At 39.5% G+C, this 22015-nt stretch overlaps 1 protein-coding gene across 1 annotated transcript in view; it reads left to right on the top strand.

Annotated features, from left to right (window-relative positions):
- The first annotated feature begins 557 nt into the window (after positions 1–557).
- The window catches only part of LOC128645138 (pleckstrin homology domain-containing family G member 3-like), a 290986-nt gene continuing 269528 nt past the window's right edge, over positions 558–22015 (top strand). Inside the window, 1 exon segment of the mRNA XM_053697909.1 lies at positions 558–632. The gene's annotated coding sequence lies outside the window, so the exon portion shown is untranslated.

Genomic DNA, 22015 nt, shown 5'->3' with positions numbered 1-22015 from the left:
AAAAATGCTTATAATTCAAATTGAAATGCACCCATGCACATTTCAATTTTGACCTTTCTATCCCTTTAAAGAAAGGATTTTTCAAAAGTAAAACACTGGCATAAGAAGGTAAACAGTTTAAAGATTATAACATCCGAAAGACAGAAAAGAGATAAACGCGGAGGTGTCGGTAATTGTCAGTTAGTCCAAAAACAAGGGAACAGCAAAGAGGACATGATGGGACAGAAAGAGATTGCACAGCAGGAAATAGATACTTATATACAGCATCGGATTCTCACGGTGTGACGTATTATCCCCTAGCACACATGTTACTCCATATGCTCACATGGATTACGCACAACTAGGCTGGTAATAATGTATATCCCACTCCCAGTAGAATGCGCCTGTGGGCGTGCCGTAGTTTGAATTAGAGATAATGTGTGAGGGGCGTGTTTGTGGGCGTGCACCAAATACTTGTTGATAGCGTATGGGCGTGTCTTGTAAGGTAGGACCAGCCTATATGGGCGTGTACTTATAAATATGTATCAGTATTGTAGGCGTGGCTCACCGGATGCGAAGCGAAATTCTGAAAGTTCTGGTAGCGGGTGCGGTCTGGGCTGCGGTTGTGAGTTATGATGAAGTTTACGGGACCGGTGAGTAAAACCGAATGAAATGTATTGGATTAGTTGAACGTGTATGGTTTTTCTATGTAAATCGTTATCAATAAGATCTAATGATCTACTGGAGAATGTATGTTCAAAAAGGAGGAAGGAAGATGATACAAGAATCTATATGGTGTGGAATATATTCCAGTGAATAAGAAATGCATGTTATATTGTAGTGTTTAATTCAGAGCAGTAGTCGAATTGTTGGAGTGTCCACATATTAAGCAGCAGATGACCGTGCCAAATAGCTAAAAGTGCATGAGCTGGATGACAGACCAATTGTCTGACATTTATTTTTTTTAAAAAGAGACTCTTGAGTGCAATAATCTCTCGAGTTGATACATTACTTGGCAGAGCTGCTTCTTTCAAATTGAATTCGCTTTAAAGATAACATTTGTGGTTTTAGGGAAATCTTTTCCGTATATTTCTTACCCAATTTAATAAATATGCATGGGATCTAGTGCTGTGGCGGATCGTGCTGAGAGTATTTTCTATTCTTGTCAATTTATCAAAGGAAATCGTTCTAACTTATAATGTGTAGCTAATGGGTTGTGCATGACGTGTGATTGCTCTGTGACGTGTGATTGCTCTGTGACGTGTGATTGCTCTGTGACGTGTCTGCATACTTTATCTCATTCAGTTTATGCTGTCCCCTTATTGCTGGGCCCATATGATCTGCATATAAGACAAACTGTCCTGTAAACATTTCCCAACCTCTGCAAACTAAAGTAAGACTACATACTCAGAATGATCTGTTACATCTAAAACATAATGTTGCAAATGGATTACAGTGCTTTGCTTTGTTTGGAAATGTTATGTTTCTGTGCTTTAAAGGCCATTAGTGAAAAAATTGCATGCTCTAATTAGTTAGAGCGTGTAATTTTAGCCCTAGTGACCCTGCATGCATCTTTGTGTTTACATTTTGCAAAGGGGTCAAAATTAAAGGGACAGTACACTGTAAAATTGTTTTTCCATAAATGTATTTTAAATGACTTGTTATACCAACTGCAGAGTATAAAATATTTGAGAAATTGCATTTTCGGGTTTATTTTTGTATCTGAAGTAGCTGGTTTTGTGCTTTGAAACCACAGCCTATTACAATGGGTTGAGCTTCAGGTAATATCAGATCTCATTATGTTATCACTTTCATGTACACAGACTTGCTTCCTTATCTTATATTTGTCTGGAACAGCAAAGCTCAATACATAGAGAGAACCATGGAAAATTATAATTTTATTACTTAACTATCATGCCCCCACTGAGGGTGTAATCTCTTCTGCTGGCTGTGTTTACTTAGGCTTGTCAATAGCATATACGCCAGTATCAAAACTTTCAGTATAGGTTGGGAAACCACAAGCTAAATCAGCTATTTCAAATGCTGAAATATGAATAAAGGAGCTACTTGCAACCAATTTAATACACTCTAGCAGGTAAAAAGGATCATTGGGAATAATTTAAAGGGGAGAAAGTTTTTGGGTGAACTGTCCCTTTAAACTTTCATGATTCAGATAGAGCATGCTATTTGAAACAACTCCCCATTTTACTTCTATTATCAAATTTACTTTGTTCTCTTGATATCCTTTATTGAAGAGCATGCATAGGTTGGCTCAGGAGGAGCAGCAGCTATACACTGCTGGGAGCTAGCTGTTAATAGGTGCTGCACAATTACACTCTCATGGAGGGTTCTAAAATGTTAATTTTTCAATTGTTCTCCCGTATTGGGTTTTGGTTTAAAGACAGAGATAAATATGCATTTGTGTGTGTATAGAGAGTAAATAAGATAAGTGATCTGATCTCCCTGCAAGCTTAGCTAATTTAATGGATTGTGGTATCATCAATTAGCAAAAACTGCCTTTTATATATATATATATATATATATATATATATATATATATATATATATATATATATATATATATATATATATATATATATATATATATATATATATATATATATAAAAAAAAAACAACGGACCCAATCTTCATACTTTGCAGCTGTTATAACAAATAATTGGAACCCCCAAACCAATTTTAAAGTAGACTGTGCCTTTTTCATTGGGTTGCAGGGTTGGTAGTGCTAAAATTACACACTTTAACAAACTACAGTATGTCATTTTTACACTTTAATAAACCATTTTTGTATGTGAGAGTTGTCTCTATGAGCCAGTGAGCACTAAAGTCCCAGAACTAATTTGTTCACGTTAAAGGGACAGTAAACGTTAGTGCACAATTATTTAACGTGAGGATGGCATTTTGTTTGTTTTGTGTGTCACAGGCTCACTGTCTAATCGCATTGAGCCCGGTCGTGCCGTTGAACTACATGTAGTGTGTGGAGAATCAGAAGAAGTAATATCAAAGCGCCAAACAACAATGGCAGGGTCTCGATAATGTGAAATGAGTATTATTCAAGCAATAGCATTTTGAATAAGAAATTATAACAATGTGACAGTTTGAACAATTTAATGTGACAATAAAACAAATGATGTAACAATTTAAAAAAAAAGTCTTGATAAAGGTCAGTGGATGACCGAAACGCGTCGACTGGTGAGTGACATTCTGCTATTACTATTCTTTTAAAACCATCTACACTATTGTTTATTTCTTTTTTGGCAGAAGGACCTTTATCTGCAGCAAGTTGAATTTATTGTTTTGAAGACACAGTTGCACCCTCAATCTTGGAGGAAAACCATCACACACACATCTTATATTTGACTTTATATTTGGTTATGTGACTGTTTTACACCAATTTGAACAGACTATCTTTCTCTCCTTTTTTCACTTGATTTTTTGCATCTCACTGGACATATTTGCATAATTTGTGAAGACCGCTTTTTTACTTTTTTCACTGTTTTACATTTTCATTGATATTATTTTAACTGTCAACCAGTTATGAAGACAGTTTGCATTTAGAAAAGCACTATTTTTTGTATTTTTTCTGAAGTTTCACAATTCACACTGTTCTTTGCCTATCGTTTTTTAGAGAAGTTTTTTCACAATTTTCAAAATATTGTTTGTAATTGTTTTTCCACACAGTTTTTGATTCTGACACATAATAATCAACATAAAGTATACGCATCTATCAATTGAACATTACATGCTTTTTTAATATTAGAGCAGATACATTAAATCCTTAGACACAAGGTATTTAGCACACCGCTCCAACACGCCCACAGGCCGCCACACAGGAAGCCACTCATTTGTACTTTATATTGTTATTCTTGTCATCTCCTATAGGAGCTGGTTTTATCTAATTGTAAAATCTTGGATCCTCGATTATTTGTTTTTATTGTAACATTGTTTTAACCAACATTGTTTTAAATTGTTACATCATTTGTTTTATTGTCACATTAAATTGTTCAAACTGTCACATTGTTATAATTTCTTATTCAAAATGCTATTGCTTGAATAATACTCATTTCACATTATCCAGACCCTGCCATTGTTGTTTGGTGCTTTGATATTACTTCTTCTGATTCTCCATACACTTTTGACCGCTAGGGGTCAATTTATTAGAGCTAAGGGTCATCATTGTAGTAGGCGCTCAGTGACAGACTTCATCTACATGTAGTGTGTTACCTAAAATGTTAGGTAAAGCAGCCGACATTACCTAGTGCGGGAGAGCACTACATGTAGTTCAATGGCGCAATCGGACATGCTGTGATTAGACAGTGAGCCTGTGACGCACTATTTAAAAAAAAAAAAAAACAGCCTCAAAGAAGAGTATGGCTTTGCACTAAAGGTAAGGATAGTTTTAGATGACAAATTAGGCTTTTATAAAACAGGCAAACAAAAGGCTATCATGAAACATTTTTCTAATGCTTACTGCCCCTTTAATGGACTTTAAATCACATAGCTATGGTTTTTCATGTAAAATATATGTTTAATGTGCACTGCTGATGCTCGATAATTTACATGATATACAATTCTGTTGCAAATATGATAGATCAGCAATTAAACACTACCTCTCCACCCATCCGTCCATTTTAATTGATATTGAAACTAGCAGGGCATGTTTGTAAACAGTGAACACTGAAGTCTCTGTTGCTGACTGGGTGAAAAGAGAAGAGTCCCGCAGCTGTGTTGGTGGAAACGCAAAAACTGTACAACATAGGGGTTAATTCCAAGCCTTCAAAAAATGTAACTGAATTATAGAAGGATGATTTTCTGTAGAAAGTCAATAGATACATTTTTCTTAAAGGATTGGATTTGATCCCGTAGTCAGCATAAAGTAAGCGTTTTAAATACATTAATATCCAGTAATAAAAACAAAACATTTCTTTCAAGACTCCTTCAGGTATTCTTGTGTTACAGATTGATCTGTAGGATAAAAGGGATATGAAACCCAAACATTTTCCTTTGTGATTCAGGCAGAGCATCAAATGGTTCCCGCGGTATTCTTAGGTCTGTATCTGGAGGCACTACATAGCAGGAAATAGGGCAGCCATCTAGTAGTATTGCTAATGGATAACATTCTAGGAAAGCTGCTGCCAAATAGTGCCCCAGACACGTGCACGCTCCTAAGCTTATGTCCCTGTTTTCAACAAAAGCTAATAAGAGTGACAATTTGGTAATAGAAGTAAATTAGAAAGTGGTTATAAATTGCATGCTCTGTCTGAATCATGGAAAAAAAAGGGTTTCATGTCCCTTTACATCAGGTTCCCAATATTTTTTTTTATTAAGGGACAACACATTGTTTTTTGTTGTTGTATTTTGTTTTGTTTAGTTTTTTTTTGTTTTTTTCCTCTTGTGATGCTGGTAAACTATTGTAGAAATTCTGTTAAATCAAGACAAAAGTATATTCAGATGAGCATTGTTCTAGGAAGATATACTAATTCATATGTGTGTTATCTCCATGGAAAATGAATATGTAAAATAGATTGATACATATTTATTGTACCTTCAGTAAAGGGACAGAAACACTCCAGCAATGGAGAAAAGGACAAAGCACATCCCCAAGTTCAGCTGTCAGTCACATGGATTGGCATTATGTTCTGATGGGTGGTTTAGTCATAAAATTATTTCCTGACAGAGGAAGGACAAGAATGCATGGGCTCTGCATAAGGCTAGTGACTAATTAAGCCTATATTTTAGGAAGAAATATGGACAGGGTTGGTCGGCCTTCATAGATTCTGATAGCAGATAAGAACCAGAAGAGTGCACAGCCAAGCGCTTTATGATAACTTCATCCAACTATGTGCAGGATATAATCTGTTTGGGGTAATATTCAGTACAATATTACTACCATTATTGAGACACAGGCATTATACTTTAGGATTTGTGATTGTGTGCTGAATTGTGGCTGAATTCAGTTGGCCAGCTTTGATATTCTGTTTACCGGGAGGGGGAGAACCGTTCTGCTGAAAATTTTAACTTTTTCAAAATAGATTGGCATTGCTTCGTTATAATTTGTCACATGAGATTGAGCCAGTAACAAGTGCTTATATATATATATATTTTTTAAATCTCTCTTTTTGATAATTAGAAGATAAAATATTTTGTAATGAATATGTTCAGTACAGTAGCAGCTATACATATACAATGTTAAAAATGCCATCATGGTGCAATGTTTAAAGTGAACATTGAAGAATAACCTATCAAAAACTGCATCTTAGTTTTACTTGGATCTTTCACAAATTTTGTTTAGAGTTGCATTTAAATTGGTAAGCATCAACTTGAAAGTTCCACCGGTATAGTGGTCCCTGCCGACCCCCCTCCCATGTCTGTTTTTGTTTTTCAATATATGGGCCTTAGCCAACCAATAAAAAAGTTGGCCTATGGCTTGCTATTCTCAATGCGGCCTTTGGGTTTGGCACTACACACATGCGCTACAGTGTTCATCCGTTCTGAAACCATCATCCAATCAGATTACTTTACTGCAGCAAGTCACTATGCATGTGCATGAGAGGTCTACACATGCATAATAATGGCAAGGGGAGGAGTCCACAATGACGTGATGGTAAACAATAAATCAGAGTTTATGTTCTGATTCATTGTTTACCTTGAATCTTGCAAGAAACTTTGCAATTTGGAATACGGGCTTTTTAGTATTACCATAGTAAGTTTAACAAATTCAAGAACCTTTTTAGAAAATAACGATTTTATCACCTCTGTGTCAAAAGCAGCGGACAGGTCAAGAAGAATTAATAAGTAGTGGCCCTTTGCTTTAGCTGATAAAAGGTAATTTGTTACTTTAGTAAGGGCGGTTACTGTTGAGTGTTTAGGGCGGATTAAGTAAGGAGTTAGTTGTTTGAAATTGAGTTAGCCGATTATAGACCAGTCGTTCCAATAATTTTGAAGCAAAGGCAAATAATGAGACCGGTCGATAGAAGTGGTTGAGGGGTCAATTGAGGGCTTTTTTAGGGTTAGTATGATTGACGCATACTTGAATCTATCAGGAAATGTGCCAGCGGTGAGAGATTGGATGATGAGTTAGGGGTTAGTGAAGCAGAGAGAGAGAGGGAATAAGTTGTGAAGAAATAAGGTCAAGTGGGCCCTCAGTCTCCTCTATAGAAAATATCCATGGTACTTAGTGGGGTAGGTAGCTGCTATTTTTCAAGGTGGTCACTGGCATTCTGTAGGGATAAAAGATCCACGTGAGGTTTCTATTGTGCCTAGAACAATTCTATTCAATGCAAGCTGGTGACCAAATACATGTGAGCGAATAAGGAGTGAAATAAAGACACTTGCAATGAAAATTCATGCATAGAACAGAAGGAACATCTGCAACACCTTCCTCAGGCATGTGTTTTGTTGCATGAAACAATATGGGTCAACTAGTATGTGCTTAAAGGGACATGAAACCCAAAATGTTTCTTTCATGATTCAGATAGAGACAATTTAAAAAAAGTTTCCAATTTACTTCGATTACTAAGTTTGCTTTGTTCTTATGTTATTCTTTGTTGAAGAGATCTCTAGATAGGTAGCGTACACATGCCTGGAGCACTGCATGATAGGATATAGTGCTGCCATCTAGTGCTAATGTATAACATTGTTGCAAAACTGCTGCCATGTAGTGCTGCAGACATGCACTCTCCTATGCTTACAATTCTGCTTTTCAACAAAGGATAACAAGAAAACTTGATAAAAGAAGCAAATTAGAAAGTTATTTTAAATTGTATGTTCTATCTGAATCGTGAAATAAAAAGGTTGGGTTTTATGTTCCTTTAACACAAATCTGACTCTAACTCCAGCATTGTCTGGCACATAGGTACAAAGCGTTCTACCAGTCACTGCATGCACAGAATTGATAGCTACGGGATCCTTTCACCAACTATTTCATCTGCTGCCTCCTCTTTCCCCATTGCTAGGTGTATCTCTGCCTCTAGTGCATCCCACCCAGGCATTAAAGGGATACTAACCCCACGTTTTTTTCTTTCATGATTCAGATAGAGCATGCAATTTTAAGCAACTTTCTAATTTACTCCTATTATCAATTTTTCTTTGTTCTCATGTTATCTTGATTTGAAAAAGCAGTAATAAAAGGTTAGGAGCCAGCCCATTTTTTAGTTCAGCACCTTGGTAGAGCTGCTGATTGGTTTGCTACATTAAGCCACAAATCAGCAAGTGCTACCCATGTGCTGAACAAAAAAATGGTCTGGCTCTAAAGCTTACAGTACTGCTTTTTCAAGTCAAGATAGCATGAGAACAAAGAAAAATTGATAATAGGAGTAAATTAGAAAGGTGCTTAAAATCTCATGCTCTATCTGAATCACGGAAGAAAAAAATTGGGTTTAGTATCCCTTTAACCCTCACTGTTGTTGGCTGCTTTAATATGTATCCATATGGGCAGTGCTGATTTTTTGAAATATCTTTTTATTGTTGTCCAAAAAAGTAATACACACAATCTTATCATTTACAATTTGTGCGGGTGTAGTCACATATGATACAGTTTACAACATCCATTACAAATTATACGTTGAACCTTACAGTATACACCTAATGAGTCACATTAGTATCAGTTGGGTGAGAACATGATATTTTCCTTTCTCATCCGCACTTTGAAATCTAAAGCAAGTAATATTTTTCAAGCCAGTGTGATCACATTTCTCAGACGTACTTTTTTTTTTTTTTTCCAATACCTTTATCATAATTAAAACTCAAACTAAATCATGTCTAACCTAACTATAAACATAACATAACTAAACCTATTCCAAAGTTGTTGCTGCTGCTTCTGGGGCCTAGCGGTGGGAAAAAAAAAAAAAAAAAAAAAAAAAAAAAAAAAAGGGGGGGGGGGGTAGCGGGAATGAAAGAGGGATGGAGAAGGGAGGGGGAAGGGAGTAGGAAGAATCATCTTACATAAGTGTTTATTGTGATTTAGAATAAATGTGTCCACTCCCCCCTCAACTCTGCCTCTGTGAAGAGAACTGAGTCTTTAAATGGCGTCAGGATTAGCCTTTGGATCTCTAGTTCAAAGGTAAGTATGAGTCTACGCCATTTACGTAAAAATAGGCCCAGCCTGTTCTGAACATCCATCCTAACATCCATTTGTTCCGTAAATATCTGTGATCTGAGTAGATTCCTAAAGCTCGCAAAAGAAGGGCTTTTCCTTACTGTCCAATTTTTTAAGATACATTTTCTAGCTAACAATATTACTAGACTCAGTACAGCATCTTGTTGTCTGTGGCGTGGATCCCAGTGTAAGAACAGAATAGTTTCTGGGCGGAGTATGAGGTGTATCTGTAAGGACTGGTGAATCCAATATTGTATTTTACCCCAGTATTGTCTGACTGCTGGACATTCCCACATATAATGTAAGAGAGTAGGTGCCTCTATCGCGCATCTCACGCACTTATTAGGGCGTGTGGTCACCCATTTGGCAAGTATTCTCGGAGTGAGATAGGCTTTATGAAGGAAGCGTATCTGGGATTCCCTGAACATGGCGGACAATGTGGCTGATTTAGTTTTTTCGAGACCTTCTCTCATGTCCTCCCACGTAATGTCATCAATTCCCTCTCGAGCCCATCCCACGAGCATTGAGTCCCTTGTGCTCTGCGCTCGTTGTTGTAGAAGAGTCTGATATATTTCAGATAGGGAAAACTTACCCATTTTATACAATGCTTGTGTGATGCGGAAGGGAGAACCCTCCCAAAATTCCGGTGCGTTTCGAAGCAGAGTATTGATATAATGGCGCACTTGTAGGAAGGCAAAGAAGTGTGTTCTTGGTATCCCAAACTCTCTTTGTAAGGCACCAAAATTTTTTACCTCCTTTGTGAGGGGGACTAATAATTGTTGAAGTGATCTCAGTCCCTTCCGTTCCCAGACCAAGAAAGGTTGGGTTTCCGAACCTGCCGGGAAGTCTGGGTTTTTGACGATAGGTAGGTAGCTTGAAACATGGCAGGATTTCTTCAGAAATTTATGCGCCTGGTGCCAGGCCTTTAATGGTTCACTGAACAGCATGTTAAGGCCCAGAGCCTTCACAGATTTCATGTTCGAAACATGAGGTAGGTACGCTAAGGAGATGTCTCCCAGGACTGCCTGCTCCAGGGAGGGCCGACAAAAGTGGTGTGTTCCCACCTGCCAGTCCAACACCAGTCGTATTAAAGCCGCCCAATTATACAGTCTGAAGTCTGGCAAAGCCAGTCCCCCATTGAGAAAACCCATGCTCAGTTTTTCCCTCGAGATTCGTGGCTTTCCTCCCTTCCAGATGAAGCGAGTCGCTGCCGAATTAAGCATTTTGACATCCGATTTGCTTAGGAGCAGGGGGAGCATAAGAAGAGGATAGAGCAGGCGAGGGAGTATCACCATTTTGAGGAGGTTGATCCTACCTGAGAGTGACAGGGGTAGCGATCTCCAGCTGTTCATCTGCGCCTGTAGTTTTGCACACATAGGTGCCAGATTATTGGCGTACAATTTATTGGGGTTAGCGGAGATTTTAATGCCAAGATAGGTGATATCATGTTTAGCCACTGAGAATGGGAAGTCCCCATCAGTGCTAGCTTTCCTGAGAAGCCATAGGATCTCCGATTTATGCATATTAATTTTATAGCCGGATAGCAATCCGAAATCAGTGAGAGTCTCCAGAATACGCGGTATATGTGTGCGCGGATTTTGAACAAACAGGAGCATATCATCCGCGTATAATGCCAGATGTTGAGGGTGTCCTGCCAAATCTATGCCAGGGAAAATCTGTTTTAGCTTAATAGCCAATGGTTCGAGGGCAACATTAAAGAGGAGGGGTGATAAGGGGCAGCCCTGTCGGGTTCCCCTGTGTAAGTAAATGTTCTCTGAGAATATATTATTGACTAGTATATTAGCAAAGGGGGCTCGGTACAAATTTTTAATAAAAGTCAAAAATGGGCCAGAGAAGTGAGCCTTGGCCATGGTGTAAAAGAGGTGGTCCCACTCCACTCGGTCAAAGGCCTTCTCCGCGTCGAGTGACAGCAGGAAGGCCTCCGTGTCACTTTTCCCCTCACCATCTCCCCTCGCGGTCCAAAAGTGCTGGATGACCTGCAGGACCCTGCGAACATTGACCACTGACGATCTCGCGTACATGAATCCCGTTTGGTCCATGTGTATAATGTCAGGCAATATAAATTTTAGTCTTTCTGCCAATAATTTAGTTAATATCTTGTAGTCCGAGTTCAGTAATGAGATCGGACGGTAGGATTCTGGTAATACGGTGTCTTTCCCTGGCTTAGGTATTAGGGTGATATATGCCGCCGAGAATTCTGATACCGGGGCTCTCTCCCCCTCAAAGTAAGTGGCATACAAGTTTGCCAATGTCGTGGAAACCTGTTCCTTCAGGAGCCGATAGAATTCTATCGGTAATCCGTCCGGGCCCGAGGCTTTACCCAGTGACATGGACATTATCGTCCTCTGAATCTCCTCCTCTCCTATGTGGGCATTTAGCTTCTCAAGTTGGGGTTCTGAAATTTGTGGGATGTTGATGTTGTCCCAAAATTTGTCTCTTAGCTCAGAGCCTGGGGAACCCTCACTGGTATATAGAGAGGAGTAGTAAGAGGCAAATGCCTCTGCTATTGATTCAGCATCTTTCACAAGTTTGCCTCTACTTTTCAGGGCTGCAACATGTTTAGAGGATGTGTTCATATTCACTAAGGCAGCCATGAGCTTCCCCGACTTATCCCCAAATCTATAGTATTTACCCCTGCTTCGCAGAAGAGCTTGTGAGGCCTGATTGGCCAGTAGGGCATCATATTCTTTTTTTGTATCAGTGTAATTGTGATAATTGATACGGGAGGGGGTCGCACAGTAGGTGCGATATGTCTCCGCCAAGCGTTCCCTCAGCTTCCCAATTTTTTCTGTGTATTGTTTTTTCCTACGCGCCAGGTAGGCAACGATGTTGCCTGACAAGACCGCCTTAGCTGTCACCCAGAATAATTCCGGTGAATCTATATGCTGAGCATTGTTCACCCGGTAGTCGTCCCAACAGTGAATTAGGTAGTTCTGGAATTCTTGGGAGTACAGGAGGTGTTTTGGGAATCTGAGGGTACGTCTGTTGCTGACTGACTGGTTCTTATCTATGAAGAGTGCTATGGGTGCATGATCGGAAACCGCCACTTCCCCAATTTTTGTGTCTATGATACGTGTAATGAGAGAGTTGGATATTAGAAACAGATCAATGCGGGACATAGAGGGAGACGAGCGGGATGCACAGGTATAATCTTTCCCATCCGGGTTCAATTGCCTCCATATGTCTACCACATCCAGGGAACTTCCCAGCTGTGAAAAAATGTCTTTTTCAAATTTTTCTGAGGGTCTGATTGTCTTTCTGGTTTTCCCACTAAGTGTTCCCCTTAACCTATCACAGTGAGAGTTAGGGGTGAGGTTAAAGTCACCTCCCAGTATGATATGTGTACCGATGTAAGGAGAGAGGATCGCCACAATGGCATTCCAGAATCCTCTATCTTTTAAGTTCGGGGCGTAGATGTTGCACAGTGTGTAAATTTGTTCTGCAACACATATCTGCACTATTATGTATCTGCCTTCCGGATCTTTAAGTACCTCCCTGACCTCATACTCCAGTCGTTTACCTAGGAGTATTGCAACCCCTCTACTGGCTGAACTATACGAGGCATATTCAACTCTCCCCACCCAGTCTGCCCTTAACTTCTCATGTTCTGAATCCAAGAGGTGGGTCTCTTGAAGGAATGCAATCTCTGCCTTCTTTTTCCTAAGTTGCGTAAGTATTGTTTTTCTTTTTATTGGGGAATGTATGCCCCCAATGTTCCAGGAGTAGAGATTAAATCTTATCTACTAGTTGGATCTTGTGGTGTGTTTTGACAATTGAGGTGAGGGTGTGTATGTAGTGCTCCAAGAGTAAGGGTAAGGAGGGAGGAGGGCAGACGGGGTGGGAGAAGAGTAGAGAAAAAGGAGAGAAAAAAAAAAAAAAAAAAAAAAAAAAAAAAAAAATTCTCACCACAGTAGTTAGACTCCCGGTTCAGTCCTCTACCATAGTGAACCACCGCCAGGTCCCCATTGGCCGCTTGGATTAGAAGTAGCTTTGATGTGGAGAAACAAAGAGGGTGTGTTACCCCAGCATACTGCAGGAGCTGTGTAACGTGCAACTGTGGAGGCATAAGTAGAACATTATTAGCAACTTGAATTAAAGGTAATTCTACAGTGGGGAGACAAAGAGGATCTATTACCTTAACATATGTCATGAGCTGGTTGATACACAAGTGTAGAAACATACAAAAAACAAGAAGAATTTTCAGATAGGATGACATAGATTCCACAGACTTGGCTGTGCCTAAGTATATTGCAACCTGCAATTGGGGCATATAGGTAAAAGTGTTACAGGACAATAAGGCTTCAAATTGACAGTTTACTACATTCCAGTAACCAAGTGAGCATATCAGATCTTTCATCCGCACAGCATACTTTGAGAAATCTAGCGTTTGGGGTACTTCAAAGAGAAGTGGTTTAGGAGAGCCTATATCCCATCTGTGCTCAGACACAAACACTCTACATCTTCCACTCATGTATTCCAAATGCCCCGGAGTGTGGGGGCAACCCATAATAACATATAAACACACAAAACTCAAACTTAACTTTAACTTTAGAACTCTGTGTCTGCGTGTAGACGCAAACCCTTTGTCAATTGTTTCTGTAGCCATCAGGGTAGATTTTTAACTTAAAATCTAATGTTGATCCCTATTTGAGGGGGGTGTCTCTCAGTCAACCATTGCTTTCAACCCTCTTCCCCTCTTGGGTGGTTCTGTCTTGGACTGTGTGGAGGAGCCCCCCCGCCCTCTAGAAAGTGTTGGGCCGCTGTCGGGGTATCAAAAAATTTTGGGCCTCTTAGGGTCATGATTTTAAGCCTGGCTGGGTAAAGCAAGAAGGCTTGTCTGCCCTCTCTGTGAAGTTTTGAACAAATTGGTGAGAATTCCCTTCGGCGTTTCATAAGCTCCACCGAGAAATCCTGAAATAGGAGCAAGCGTGCATTTTCATACATCACATTGTCCATTTTTCTGTAAGCTCTTAACACTGCTGTCTTGGTCTGGAAGTGGAGAAATTTGATCATGATTGACCGGGGCTGGGGCGAGTCGTCTACATTAACCCTCTCGGGGCCTACTCTATGAGCTCGTTCTACTCCACCTTTAAGATCCTGAATGGGAATCCCTAACAATGAGGGGAGTGTATTTTCAACAAAGTGGATGATATCTGCTTGCTTTACTGATTCAGGTAGACCCAAGAGGCGCACATTATTGCGTCTTGACCTATTTTCTAGGTCATCTATTTTTAACTGCAGGGCCGTGGCCCGTCTTTCTAAGGATTCAATTTTGTTGGAGTTAGACACATTAGAATCCTCCAGGTCAGAGATTCTATTCTCCGCCTCTGCTACACGTGTGGAGAACTGTTTAACATCGTCTGTGAGGGTATCAACCCCTCTTTGCAGGTTGTCAATTTTGGGCATAAACAGTAAAGATATCTGCTTAACAATAGGGTGTGTGTCAAGTGACCCATTCTCTGAGCATGCTTCATTGCTAGTCCCTAGGCCGGATGGGTCGGCTCCAGATTTGTTTCTGCCAGAGCCCGTTTTGCTACGACTTGCCATGGGGGAGTTGGTTAAGAATTTATCCATATACCTCTGAAAATGACAAGACTGTTTACATATGTAGTTGGTATTCTAACAGCAGACTATTAAACCCGTGCTAACCGGTAAATGGAGCAGTGTGTGTGAATAATTTCAAAAGTGACTGTGAGGTCTTGTCAGTAAAGAAAACCATATGTTGGGGTAAACAGGCAGTGCAATGTGGATTGTACAGTTTTTCTCCTTCCAAGAAAGAAGGGTACCAAGACAGGCCTGTCAGCGCAGCGGTTTGCTAATGCCTCTTCAAAAGGGTAGGGGGACACAAAGGGTCTCTTAAGGGTTAACTTAGGGTGACCGTGTTAGCTACTTGCACAGTCCTGGTGTAAAAATAGAAGAGAGCAAATCCGCTGACCTGAGTGGCGTGCGGGGTACTGACTACATGTCACTCCATACGCCACAGGGAATGACAAGAATAATTGTAAATGCCAATAGTAATCTATCAGCCAACCATTAAACCCCCTACAATCAATATAGAACACAGTAACTGTGGGTTAACTAGTGAAAAATAACAGTTTCCTAACATGGGAAAAAAACATGGGTTAATGCATGTATTTAGCACAACAATGATTATTAGTAAAACAGTTCCTCTTCCCTCTAGTGCAGGTGGGAGGCAGCACCAGTTCATCAGCCCAGCAACCTTTATGCCTCCCCCCAGGGGGGTATAGGTCTAATGTTCACTTATCTATGTGTTGGGGATATCAGCGTCGATTGGTACAGTTTTACTGCTAGATATGCAATGAGAGGGGCAAATTGGCAGGTCTGAGTGATTTACCCAAAGGTTGAAGTGTAACTTGCCCACAAACTCAGACTATGGAAGATCCTGCAGAGTCCAAGGTTCCTGCCCCTAATGGTGTCCCTTGGGGGCTATTGCGTATTTAGCACTGTTACTTTTCTCTTTTTACTTTTTTTTTTTTCCCCCTTTTTTTCAAGACAAGGATTCTTCTTCCCGCACAAGGGCAGGCCCAATGCCTGCAATTGGCAATGTAGTAAAATGGCAGGGGTTGTATAACTTCGCTACAGAATATGAAAAGGGCCCACTGGCTGGGCTAAGTAATGAACCCAAAAGTTAAGCACTGCCTATAGAAGGCTCTCTAAGAACCAAATTTCCTGGCCTCAGTAGTGACCCAAGAGGTATGTTATGCAGGCAGCCCTGTCAGACACGTTAGGTAAAGATACTTGTCTCCTTCACATAGAGATGTGTTAAATGTTGTGACAAGAGTTACAATAGGGCCCGTGTCTCCATACCCTCCGATAACTTAGAGGGGTGTTAACATGTTCATGCGCCCCAACAAACCAGGGTGTTATTGCTGGTAAAAGTGTCTCTAGCAGTATTTGGGTGTGATACTTTACCCCCTCTGTACTCCGGAGCCTGCACTCGCCATGAGGGTTGGAGGCCTCGCTTTCAAGATGGCGCCTGTTTTCGCGCGAGCCGAGACTCCCTCTGTGTCCTCCACTCCGGTGTATTTAGCCCAAACTGGCCTGCTGATGTCGGGATCAGTGATCGGCAAGTCTGCTTCTCAGTCTGGCAGACGCCGAACCTCCGGGGCAGTGCGGTGAACAGTCCTTGTAGCGGTGTGGCGGCAGAGGCAGGCTGTGATCCACGCGGGAACTTGATGACGCTTTCCTCCCAGTAAGTGTCTCCTTAGCGAGACCGGTCACCCTCCGGGTTCTGCCAGCTGCCTATGTTATTAAGCGGGTCTTTTTACAGCCTCCTGAGCTGCATGTATGCGGCGCGCCACTTCAGCGTTTCTTGTTGTTAGACCTCCGTGGGGGAGCGATGTACAGCTCCTGTAATAAGTGTGAAGGGAGTCTCTTACACTTCACCTCCACTCCGGACAGCAAACTCTGTCAAGGAATTATTCGTGGCCACAGGGGTTGTGACAGCAAGGTAAAGGGCAGCCTAGAATTGGTTTTAAAGTTGATTTTCTATGCTGTTTTATGCGGAGCTCCCTTCACCTGCTGCTTCTCCCTTGGCCCGCCCACCGGAAGTCCCGGCAGTGCTGATTTTTGATTAAAAAGTAAATGGAATATGCATATGGTCGTGTATTATATCTAGATACAGGTGGCTCCAGCGGCAGACCTTTTTGAATCAGGCAGTGTATCTTATAGACACGACGGTAGGGACTGCAGCCAAACGGCTTGTTAAGCTTTCTAGCATTTGACAGCTGGTTTATGGCAATAACTTACAAAGTGAGTATTATTATTTTTCTTTCAATAGAACCTGAACTTTAAAGTCTGAATCATTATTGCCCTCTCCAGCGTTTTATTGCTGTATTTAAAGGGGTGTTGTAGTATTTTTCATTACAAAGCCTGTAGCTTATTTTCTTTGAAATCTCAAACATTTTTTTTAAGCTAAACTGTTGGAAAGTTTAAACCCAAACAGCTGTCTGGTTTTTGTCAGTCTAGAATACGGAGGATAAATCAGATCACTGGGAATAAGAACAACTTTCCAGGCTTCAGTTTTATGTTCATTGCATATGTCTCCTGGCAACAGTTTAGTTTGAGAAACCTGCAGACGTATCCATCGCTCATCCACAAACTGAGGATAGGATTGCTCAAGGGATAGCAGCCTATGTTATAATGTACAGCTGTACCACAAATTCTGAACCCTAAACGGAATTTTTTTGATAAGGGTACGATGGGAAAGAATAACCACAGCCCCATTACTACCCATTCCAAACCCATTATTATAGCATTTCGCAGTGCAAATTTTTTCTGATCCCTTGATAGTATCTCAATGTCATGGTTTCTTTTGTGTTTAAAGAATTAATCTTCTGAAGAAGCAAAATAAAAACACTTTTTTTTTTGGGGGGGGGGGGGGCGTTCTGAACGAAACGTAAAGTTAAAAGGACAAAATGTTGTTTAGTTATGTGTAATGAAATAACTTTACAGTATACCTTTATGATTAATTTGCCTTCTTTTCATGTACTTTAGCTCTAAATATTGCGGATTTTAAAATTCTCAGAACTTCAAATGAATGTTGACTTCAATAGGCTAAACCTGCTACACTGTATATCTTTCCATAATTGGCTTTACTCCAGAATTTGTATTGTTTAACAAGATGGCTAATATCTTTATTACCCGTTCCCCAGTTTTGCATAACCAACACGGATATATTATTAAACTTTTTACCCCTGTGATTAACTTGTATCTAAGCCTCTGCAGACGGCCCCCTTATTTCAATTCTTTTGACGGACTTGCATTTTAGCCAATCAGTGCTGACTCATAAATAAGTCCACGAGGGTGAGCACAATGTTATTTATATGACATACATGAACTAGTGCTGTCTAGCTGTGGAAAAACGGTCAAAATGCACTGAGATAAGAGGCAGCCTTCAAGGGCTTAAAAATTTGCTTATAAGCCTTCCTAGATTTAGTTTTAAACAAAGGATACCAAGAAATTGAACAAAGCAAATTTGATGATAAAAGTAAATTGGAATTTTTTTTTATTTTTTTTTAATAATTGCATGCCCTATCTGAATAATTAAAGGGATAGTGTAGTCAAAAATAAATGTCCATGATTCAGACAGAGCATGCAATTTTAAGCAACTTTCTAATTTACTCCTATTATCAATTTTCCTTTGTTCTCTTGGTATCTTTATTTAAAAAAGCTGGAAAGTAAGTCTAGGAGCCAGCCCATTTTTGGTTCAGCACCTGGATAGCGCTTGCTGATTGGGTGGCTACATTTAGACACTAATCAGCAAGAGCTATCCAGGTTCTGAACCAAAAATGGGCTGGCTTCTAAGCTTACATTCCAGCTTTTTAAAATAAAGATATCAAGAGAACGAAGAAAAATTGATAATAGGAGTAAATTAGAAAATTGCTTAAAATTGCATCCTCTATCTGAATAATAAAAGTTTAATTTTGACTATACTATCCCTTTAAAGTTTTATTTTGACTTGACTGTCCCTTTTAACTGATTACAACTGCAAAACAATACTTTCTACCAGGGCTCAACAAAATTTGTTAAAAATATCTGGGACACAGCCCATAAATTTAGGAAAATTTTGGCCACGTAATCTGTCTTTTTATAAATCTGCAAAGTTTAGAAAGAATCCAGCTGCACCAAGCTAAATTGTGTGGCTAGTGTCGGCCAGAGGGGATACTACAACCTCATTTGAATAAACAATTGCACTAAAAAGAATGTTCATTTGTTTAAAAAAAATGTTTAAAATTCGCTGACGTTATTCAACACAACAGAAATGTCTTGTAATTACAAGGTGTTCCCTTTAAAAACTGTTTTAGTTTATATTAAAGTTGATAGAGCAGAATGGGTTATTTCCTGCTATGCTGGCATGAAGTTATGGCCATTAGCAGGATGTATATATCTTCTGGTTAAATTTAAACAGCTTTTACTTCTAATTTTTATTTAATTTTTTCCAATGGAAGCATTTTTAATATAATGTCTATTTAATTTGGATTATTTACATATTTTCAGTAAAATGTCCTATTAATTTAACCACTGCTATTTCTGATTCTGTCTCTTTCTTCATCTCTATCACCTCCCATTCTGTACCTTACTATCTTCGTCTCTATTACCTCCCGTTCTGTTCCTTACTATCTTCGTCTCTATTACCTCCCGTTCTGTTCCTTACTATCTTCATCTCTATTACCTCCCGTTCTGTTCCTTACTATCTTCCCCTCTATCACCTCCCATTCTGTACCTTACTATCTTCATCTCTATCACCTCACATTCTGTTCCTTACTATCTTTATCACCTCCCATTGTGTTCCTTACTATCTTTATCACCTCCCATTGTGTTCCTTACTATCTTCATCTCTATCACCTCCCATTCTGTACCTTACTATCTTCGTCTCTATTACCTCCCGTTCTGTTCCTTACTATCTTCATCTCTATCACCTCCCATTCTGTACCTTACTATCTTCGTCTCTATTACCTCCCGTTCTGTTCCTTACTATCTTCATCTCTATTACCTCCCGTTCTGTTCCTTACTATCTATATCACCTCCCATTGTGTTCCTTACTATCTTTATCACCTCCCATTGTGTTCCTTATTTCTCCTTATCACCTCCCATTGTGTTCCTTACTATCTTTATCACCTCCCATTGTGTTCCTTACTATCTTCATCTCTATCACCTCCCATTCTGTACCTTACTATCTTCGTCTCTTTTACCTCCCGTTCTGTTCCTTACTATCTTCATCTCTATCACCTCCCGTTCTGTACCTTACTATCTTCGTCTCTATTACCTCCCGTTCTGTTCCTTACTATCTTCATCCGTATTACCTCCCGTTCTGTTCCTTACTATTTTCATCTCTATCACCTCACATTCTGTTCCTTACTATCTTTATCACCTCCCATTGTGTTCCTTACTATCTTCATCTCTATCACCTCACATTCTGTTCCTTACTATCTTTATCACCTCCCATTGTGTTCCTTACTATCTTCATCTCTATCACCTCACATTCTGTTCCTTACTATCTTTATCACCTCCCATTCTGCTCCTTACTGTCTTCATCTCTATCACCTCCATTGTGTACCTTACTATCTTCCTCTCTATCGCCTCCCTTTCTGTACCTTACTATCTTCATCTCTATCACCTCCCATTCTGTTGTTTACTAGCTTAATCTCTATCATTGGCTATCTTCTCATTTCCTGACTTGCTTATCTCACTAATTAATCTCTCACGTTTCATATTTGCCTCTCCTCCCTAGCTCCCTCCTGTCCTCATTGGCCCCCTCTTCCATTTTTTGTGCTAGCCCCCCTTCCTTGCCTGTTTCCTATTCCCTTTTCCTTGCCTATTTGCTAGACCATCTTTCCTTACCCCTTTGCTAGCCCCTTCTTTACTTATTCGCTAGAATACCCTCTCTTTCTTTTATCCTTGCTGATGACCCCTCTTTCCTTCACCCCACTGGCTTCCTTCCTTGTCACTATGTATACTCAGTATCTCCCCTTTCCAATGTGACATCATTTCTACTCCATCTATCCCTGCCTTATTATTAACTATTATTATTACCGTCTACATTTTCAGCAGAGCTAGGACGTTAGGTGTTTAATAACAGGATAATATTTACAAAATAAAATTGCATGACTATTGCAGCAGTAAAGGGAACACAGCCCTTAGGTCACCTTGTATAAAGTTGATGGATGGGACTGTTGATAAAGGAACAGTTTTATAACCACTATTTCATTATTTTCTTCCAACTGTATGCTTCCACCGTTTCTCTATCCTTAATTATATGCTTCATGAGACGGGCTCCACCTAACCTAGAAGCCAGATACAACCGGAGGAATCTTTAATGGTAGATACCATTATTGTTACTCCCAGAAGAGCAGGAGAGGATGGGACACAAATGACAATGTTCCATCTTTATCTAGCTAAACCCACCCAAATGTGCTTACAGCCTAGAGGTAAACTAAACTATCTTCTAGGAAAGTCTGAATCGATTATAATTTAATATATGCATGCTCCTGAAGTCTGGGACATCTTATTACCATCAGGAAGTCATTTTTGAGGCCACAAAAATCTGATGTTACAAGGCTCAAATAATTTGACATTTTCATGATTCAGATGGAGCATGTGATTTTAAACCACTTTATAATTTACTTGTATTATCACATTTTCTTTGTGCTCTTTTGTTGAAAAGCAGGGATGTAAAGCTTAGGAGTTGGCCCATTTCTGGAGCACTATATGGCAGCAGTTTTGCAAGGATGTTATCCATTTGCAAGAGCACTAGATGGTAGCACTTTTTCCTGCTTCGTAGTGCTCCAGGTACCTACCTTGGTATCTCTTTAAAGGGACACTGTATCCAAAAAATTTCTTTTGTAATTCAGAAAGAACATGCAATTTTAAGCAACTTTCTAATTTACTCCTATTATCAATTTTCCTTCGTTCTCTTGCTATCTTTATTTGAAAAAGAAGGCATCTAAGCTTGTTTTGGGTTCAGTACTCTGGACAGCACTTTTTTATTGGTGAATGAATTTATCTACCAATCAGCAAGGACAACCCAGGTTGTTCACCAAAAATGGGCCGGCATCTAAACTTACATTTTTGCATTTCAAATAAAGATACCAAGAGAATGAAGAAAATTTGATAAAAGGAGTAAATTAGAAAGTTGCTTAAAATGTCATGCTCAATCTGAATTACAAAAGGAAAAATTTAAACAAAGCAAATTTGATAATAAAAGTAAATTGGAAACTTTTTTATTTTTTTATTTGTTTGTATGATCTGTCTGAATCACAAAAGCAGATTTTAGGTTTCTTATCCCTTTTAATAGATATATAATGCATCAGTGGTGACGGGTCACTGTTTATCTGCCTTTATATAGGGAACATATATATATTTTACTATGGTACCAT

This window comes from Bombina bombina, chromosome 1 (assembly GCF_027579735.1).
Source record: "Bombina bombina isolate aBomBom1 chromosome 1, aBomBom1.pri, whole genome shotgun sequence".
Taxonomy (NCBI): Eukaryota; Metazoa; Chordata; class Amphibia; order Anura; family Bombinatoridae; genus Bombina; species Bombina bombina.
Note: the sequence above shows the minus strand (reverse complement) of the source record. Positions and strands in the feature narration are given on the sequence as shown.